The sequence below is a fragment of the Ceratotherium simum genome, chromosome 5, assembly GCF_057802395.1.
Source record: "Ceratotherium simum simum isolate JZ-2026a chromosome 5, ASM5780239v1, whole genome shotgun sequence".
Taxonomy (NCBI): domain Eukaryota; kingdom Metazoa; phylum Chordata; class Mammalia; order Perissodactyla; family Rhinocerotidae; genus Ceratotherium; species Ceratotherium simum.
The window spans coordinates 2,721,332-2,727,928 of NC_141904.1; the positions used below are offsets into that span (position 1 = coordinate 2,721,332).

Genomic DNA, 6,597 nt, shown 5'->3' on the forward strand with positions numbered 1-6,597 from the left:
TAATCATGAACCACGTAGTCAACCCAACTTTAAAAAGCCCCATCACTCACCTGCCTCACAGTGATGGAGACCTCCTAGACAATAAACTTGGGAGCTAAGGATATGATTCCCATTCTGTCCTTCAACCAATGCTTTTCACTCTTAGTTGTTCTGACATATGAAAGGAGTTAGTAGTCTTCACAAGACAAAAGGGAAAGCAGACTGCTGGGTGATCAGTCTTTTCAAGTGGGATGTTGTCTTCCAGGCCTGTATTGGCAAAGTCCTCAATACCCCTGATTTTCTCTGCTTGAGCACTGTCGTTGCATTGAAGCAATTCCTCACATTCTGTTCTTTAAGACTGCCATTCTCTTGGTGCGCTCTTGAACCTGAGTTGGTCCTTCATTGATAACCATGTGAATATGATCCAAAACCACACAGCAAGACACGCAGAACAGACAACTGTTAGAAAAGCCTGTTTTGACATGTTATCTTTCCTGAAGGACAGAGCAAATTCTGTGCAAATATCAAATGCTGGTGAGCTATTAGTAAAAAAAAAGAAAAAAGATTGATTCACTTATTTTCTCAATTAATATCTGAGTACCTCTACTCAATGTCAACTTTCTTGTATGTTTCCCATTTATTCCTAATGAGATAAAATAGCTGCTAATAATAGCTAACATTTTGTGAACTTACTATGCCCACACACCAGACAGTACACTAAATACTTTATATTTATTTCACTTAATCTTCTTAACAATCCAATGAAGTGTTGGTGTCATTTTTATCTCCTTTGATGCACAAGAATATTACATTTTTTTCCTAAATCATAACCTAATAACTGGAAAGCAAGTATTTGAATCTAGGTAAACTCGAAATTCTGTGTTCTTCACCACTTATTAAATGGTCTCTAGTCTCAAACTATTCTTAACTGCTTGAATATAGTCCCCAAAGAATCGGGACTATGACCTAAAATCACTTGTGTCAAAGTTGTACGCAGGATCGACATTCATTAATATTTTGCATGTCATTTCTTCTCTGAAAATCCTTCCCTGGAAAGCTCATATTCATCCTTCAAGGCCCCAAATCCCTTCCTCAGTGAAGCCCGCCTCTCCTCCTCCAGACAGGATTTGTTGCCCCATCTTCTGTGCTTTCTTGGTAGCTTGTTCACACCTTGTGACAGAACTTAACCCCATAATTACAAGACTTTCTTTAAGGCAGCTAGACTGTTCTATTTCTTTGGTACCTGCTAGGTGCTAAAAAATATTTTTCTGAGATAAACACATTGCAATTCTTCAAGCCAAAAAAATATCATCGTTCTGGGAAGAAATTCAGAGAGAGGAATAGAGAGTAAATAGCTTTTTGGAACAGGAGGAAGAATAAATGCATATAATTTATGTATAACTAGCACAAGTTAAATCTCAAAGGGATAGAAGAATATTGTTGAAGCCGTATCTACTTCCTAACCTACAGTAATACACTTCTGAAGAAAATGCAGAAGAACAAAATTCTCTGGAGTACCTTTCCACACTTCGCGAGAATTGAGGATTTGCGCGGTACACTGTCCATCCTCCAGGTGAGGCCCCAGGTTTGGAGGACTTCCCACATTGTTTTAAACACCAACACTGACATCTGCTGGAAATCCACACTGTCCACATTCTCTGAAGTTGGTTAAAAAGAAAAACAAAATGGTGCACGGAGATAAGAAACTACCCCAAAACTACCTCAGAACCCAGATGAAGAACTAATACATCAAGAAAATGTGAGCTTGAACAATCTTGGGCATTTCTTTTATTGAGAATACAATCTCAAATGATTTTTTGGAGATAAACATGGCCATAGATTTATGATCTGAATCACTAATTCTTGTGTGAGTAACCTTTAGCATGGACCCCCCAAATGTACTTGATATTTCTTTTTAAAGCAAAATATGATAGACATCTCTGCATTTGAGGGATTCAATTAATTTCTGCCTCACGTTTCGTAAATAGCATGGATCCTGCTCTCCGGATGTAGAGAAGGCTAAATCATCTCGAGGTCTCATTTTCATGGGTGTGGAGAACACCACTTTAACCAGTGGTTTGTGCTGGGGTTTGTTGTCTTCCACCCACCCTCGAAGTCTCCGTTCCTCTCTCACTTGTGATACTAATTAGGTGTTTGGGGAATAGTCAAACTGAAGAGTACACTTGCCTCCATTTGTTTATTTATAAATTTTAAGTATAATCAGATGTAAAATATTTCTTTCTGCAATATTTTTCCTGTTTACTGAAGCTTTTTGGTAAGAGAAAAAATCCTGTGACTCAGAGAAATTATTTTGTTTTATTTTTCACAAAAATCCCCCCAAAACCTGTATATTTCAAATTGTTACCTGTAAAAATGAACTCCTAGCTTCCTAGGATGAGACTTCCATGTTGAGAGATGTTCATATTCTAAATTTACCTCATAAGTTTTCTTCTGGGGGAAGTAAGGTATTTATTTTGTCTCTTTTTGCTTTTTGATTTTTATCTCTTTATTGTAAAATATAACAAGTATACAGAAAATGTATATAAAACACAAATGTACAGCTCACTGAGAACTCGTGTCACCCTCATTCAGATGAAGAAATGAAACACTGCCAACATGACTGTGAACCCTACATGCCCCCCTCAGTTACAGTCCACACACTTGCTTTCTGTTACATTTCTTTTTTTTTTTGTGAGGAAGATCAGCCCTGAGCTAACATCCATGCTAATCCTCCTCTTTTTGCTGAGGAAGACCAGCTCTGAGCTAACATCTATTGCCAATCCTCCTCCTTTTTTTTCCCCAAAGCCCCAGTAGATAGTTGTATGTCATAGTTGCACATCCTTCTAGTTGCTGTATGTGGAACGTGGCCTCAGCAGGGCTGGAGAAGCGGTGAGTCGGTGCGCGCCCGGGATCCAAACCCGGGCCACCAGTAGCGGAGCGTGCGCACTTAACTGCTAAGCCACGTTACATTTCAACCTCTAAGAACACACCTCTAAACAGGACAGTGTCGCTGGGACTTTAGTTGTATATAAATAGGGTCCCGTGCGTGTTTTCTTCTGTGTTTGGCTTCGTTCAGTCAACGGCCTCTGAGTTTCTCCCGTGGTGTTGCGTGTAGCTGTGATTTCTCCTCACTGCTCAGTATCGTTCCATTTTGTGAATATATCACCAGTTGTTCCTCCAATCTATTGCTGGTGGGTCATTTACGGTTCAGGGCTGTTTCTAATTCTAATGCTTCTGTGAGCATTCGTGTGCGTGCATTGTGGTACACTTTCAGGCATTTCTGTGAGATGTAAACCTAAGAGTGGATTTGCTGGGTCACAGGTCTCATGGGTCTTTAACTTCAGTAACACCAAATCTTTTTCTAAAGCGGTTGTACCAATGTGGATTCTACCCAGCAGTATATGAGTGTTTCATTTGCTTCACATCCTTGCCAAGACCCGATATGGGCAGACTTCTTCCTTTTAACAGTTGGGGTGGATTTGTGAGCATATCTCCTTTTGTTTTAATTTGCATTAAATGTCCCCCTTCATGAAGTACCTATATAAGCCCTTGTTCATTTTCTTAATGGGTTGTTAGTGTTGTTCTTAAAAATTTCTCGAAATTTTTTATAAATTCTGGTTGTTTGACCTCTGTCAGCTTTCCTGTTCAATTTCTTAACATTATCTTTTGTTGAACAGAATTACTTAATTTTGACACAGTTAAATTTATCAAGTTGCATCGCATAAATGACTTCAGACTGAATGCTTCTTCAACCTGAGGCTCTGGCGGGCAAATAGCTTCATCCTTACGCGCATCTGTATATATAGCTAAGGAGAAGGAAAAAGATAAGGCCCATTGGGAACCCGTGTGTCTTCAGATTTGTTTTCTCACTTGTGAGCTGATTCTATCCACATACATATTCCAAAACACTTAAGACTCAATCTGATAAAGAGGAGTTTATCTCCACCCCTAATAAATTCCCCATTCTCTCTCCATCGATCGTGTTGCTGTCCAGTGGGTCACACAGAAACTTCAGAGCCGCCCTTGTGTCCTTCCTCTTTCTGTTTCTCCTCCATATCCCATCAGTTACAAACCCCCCTTCTCGAGACTCCCGCCCTCTATATGTCCCTTCCTGTCCCTGTAACAGGCAGGCATGTGCACCCCTCAGACCTCCAGCTGTGTAGAAAGCACAGACGACTGATAGTCCTGGCTCCTTCCCTCCTGAATCTACCACCATATTCACACCAAGGCCGTGTTTCCTGGGAGTTACTCCCTTTTTTTTTTTTTTTTTTTTTTTGCACTGTAGAGTATTGGGAAAATGAAGGTCTTTTATTTTTATTATTTTTTATCAATAATTTTTATTGAGATATAATTGACATATAACATTATATTAGTTTCAGTTGTACAACATGATTCAAAATTTGTGTATACTGTGAAATAATCACCACAATAATTCTAGTTAACATCTATCATCTTACATAGTTACAAAATTTTTTTCTTGGGATGAGAACTTTTAAGATCTACTCTCTTAGCAAATTTCAAATATACAATACAGTGTTATGAACTATAGTCACCATGCTGTACATTACATCCCCAGGATTTATTTATTTTATAACTGGAAGTTTGTACCTTTTCATCACCTCTACCCATTTTGCCTACCCCCAACCCCCACCTCTGGCAACCACCAGTCTGTTCTCTGTGTCTATGAGCTTGATTTTCTCTTGTTTTGTTTTGTTTGTAGATTCCACATACAAATAAGATCATATGGTATTTGTTTTTCTCTATCTGACTTATTTCTCTTAGCATAATGCCCTCAAGGTCCATCCATATTGTCTCAAATGGGAAGATTTCATCTTTTTTATGGCTGAATAGTATTCCCTTGTATATATATACCACATCTTCTTTATCCATTCATCCATTGATAGACACTTATGTTGTTTCCACATCCTGGCTACTGTAAGTAATGCTACAATGAACATGGGGATGCAGATATCTTTCCAAGACAGTGATTTGATTTCCTTTGGATAAGTACCCAGAAGTGGAATTGCTGGATCATATAGTAGTTTTACTTTAAATTTTTTGAGGCTCCTCCACACTGTTTCCCATAGTGGCTGCACAAGCTGACATCCACACCAACAGTGCACAGGTCCCTTTTCTCCACATCCTTGCCCCACATGTTGTCTCTTGTCTTTGTGATAATAACCATCCTAACAGGTGTGAAATGATATCTCATTGTGGTTTTGATTTGTATTTCCCTGATGATTAGCGATGTTTGCATCTTTTCATGGACCTGTTGGCCATCTGTATGTCTTCTTTGGAGACATGTCTATTCAGATCTTATGGCCATTTTTAAATTGGATTGCTTGTTTGTTTGCCATTGAGTTGTATGAGTTCTTTATATATTTTTGGATATTAACCCCTTCTCAGATGGGGTCCCACCACTTGAGGACTTGAAGGTGCTGGCCTGGCCAGGAGGAAAAGGAGTGAGAAGGGGAGGAGGAGGGAGAGGAGAATCTGAGCCAGCTACTGCCACTCGAGGACCTGGGGCAGCCCCCACTGGAGGAGGCCAGGCAGCCGGAGCAGTCCCAGGCCTTGGCCAGAGAGTCCCTGGCTGCCATGGAGCCTGAGCCCAAGCCCGCTCTGGCCTGGACAAGTGACCAGACATCTGGGGAATGGGTTACTGAGTAAGAAGGTGCTGGTCCCAGGTGGCCCTGCTCGAACTGGCAGCCAAAGGCCAGGTCACCCATCAGCTGCAGGTGTGCCTGGAGAATGGCGCTCTGGTGCCGGAGGAGGCCGAGCTGGTGTTCACAGGGGCAACTGCGACGGCCTCCAGGCCCTGGACCTCAGCGTCCAGCTTGCAGACGTGGCTGTGGTCGCTGCGGACTCAGTACAGCTAGGGCCCAGGACAGGAGCCCTACAGCCGCCACGTGGCCCTGTGCTGGGAGGTGACCCGGCGGACTGCCATGGACCAGCCTGACTGCCATGGACCAGCCTGACTTGAAGATGTTCACGGGGCCGAAGCACGTGCCCGTGGCCAACAGGAGCGGGACTGCGGCAATGCCCACTCCCAGCGGGCAACTTGGCGCTGGCCGCCAACTCTTAGGACCTCACCATCAAGGCCATCGCTGAGCGCCACGGCGGAGGAGATGTTCGCGGAGGACGAGCAGGTCCTGCAGCACGAGGGGAAGTGTCCGCAGCCCCGGCGGCCGCGCAGCCGAGGCTGGACCGGGGCGCGCAGCGCTGCACTCCGGCCTGGTGCTCGGACGGCATCGCGGCTGCCGGCTCACCGTGCCAACCACATGGTGTGTTCTCCGCAAGAGAGAGGTGCTGGCTCCGCAAGGAGAGGCCACCCCCATCCGGGGCGCGGCCCCAAAGCCGGAACCTTCCAACAAGGCGTCCACACAGAGCTCTACAAGCTGGTGAGGATGCACGTGGCCCAGCGGAGCTCGGAGACTGCCCTGGGCCGGAAGACACCGGCCAACTCCCGCCGCTGCCTGCCAAGCGTCCTGGCAAGGGCAGGGGTCCATCCCACGGAAGTGGCTGTTTGGAGCCCTGCTGTCGCCCTGGGGGGCATGCTCAACTCTGCCAGGAGCTGACCACCCAGGGGGCCGCCACCCCCTCCCACACTGCGCCCCATAA

The 6,597-nt window shown here is 44.0% G+C and overlaps 1 pseudogene; it reads left to right on the forward strand.

Annotated features, from left to right (window-relative positions):
* LOC101408955 (peptidyl-prolyl cis-trans isomerase FKBP8 pseudogene) overlaps positions 1 to 6,597 on the forward strand; it is a 31,444-nt pseudogene extending 24,847 nt beyond the window's left edge.